Genomic DNA, 944 nt, shown 5'->3' with positions numbered 1-944 from the left:
CAGGGGCTCTACCACTGAGCCACACCCCAGCCCCTCACTGGAGGATTCTAGGCAGGGGCTCTACCACTTAGCTACACCCCAGCCCCTCACTGGGGGATTCTAGGCAGGGGCTCTACCACTGAGCTACGCCCCCATATCTCCTCACTGGGGGGGAATTCTAGGCAGGGGCTCTACCACTAAGCCACAGCCCCATATCTCCTCACTGGGGGGGTGGGGGTGTTCTAGGCAGTTGCTCTACCACTGAGACACACTCCCAGTACTGAGCCACCTTCTCAGTCCCCAGACCAAGCTTCCTATTACTTTTATTGTTAACCTCAACTGGCTAAGGCAGTGTCCAGAAGCTGGGACCCTCCTAAAGGTTGCAGCATATAAGAAAAGGAACGTGAACAGGTTAAGAGGACTAGCTGTTCTTCCATTCCTAGCATCCACATGCTCACAACTGTCTGACTTCAGTTCTGATGCCCTCTTCTGGCATCTTTGGGTACCAGGCACACATATAGTATAAATGTGAACAAAACTCCTATACTCCAGCTGGAGAGATGGCTCAGTGGTTAAGAGCACTGACTGCTCTTCCAGAGGCACCAGGTTCAATTCCCAGCAAGCACATGGTAGCTCGCAACTGTCAGTAACTCCAGCTCCAGAGGATATGGCCCCTTACACAGACATACATGTAGGCAAAACATCAATAAACATAAAATAAATCTTTTTAAAACCCTATATGTGCACAGTATAAGTTAATTTTAAAAAGAAAGAATAAGAAAGGGAAAGAAAAGGGACCTAGAAGCTTGGGCCTGGTGCTGAGGCATGCTAGGAGAAGAAGCGGGTTTAGCATTGGCCTATGTTCTGACTTGCCTGCGCCTGAGGCTCTGGCTTCCTAACTCAGCAAAGCCAGCCATCTTTTCTTTTTTTTTTTTTTTTTTTTTTTTTTTTTTTTTTTTTTTTTT

General features: G+C 47.6%; 1 protein-coding gene across 1 annotated transcript in view; it reads right to left on the bottom strand.

The window, feature by feature from the left end:
* Positions 1–944, bottom strand: part of Nudt1 (nudix hydrolase 1) — a 7,161-nt gene that overhangs the window by 3,932 nt on the left and 2,285 nt on the right. The window lies entirely within an intron of this gene.

The sequence above is a fragment of the Mastomys coucha genome, unplaced genomic scaffold (genome assembly GCF_008632895.1).
Source record: "Mastomys coucha isolate ucsf_1 unplaced genomic scaffold, UCSF_Mcou_1 pScaffold22, whole genome shotgun sequence".
Lineage (NCBI taxonomy): Eukaryota > Metazoa > Chordata > Mammalia > Rodentia > Muridae > Mastomys > Mastomys coucha.
This window is presented reverse-complemented; position numbering and strand designations above follow the sequence as displayed.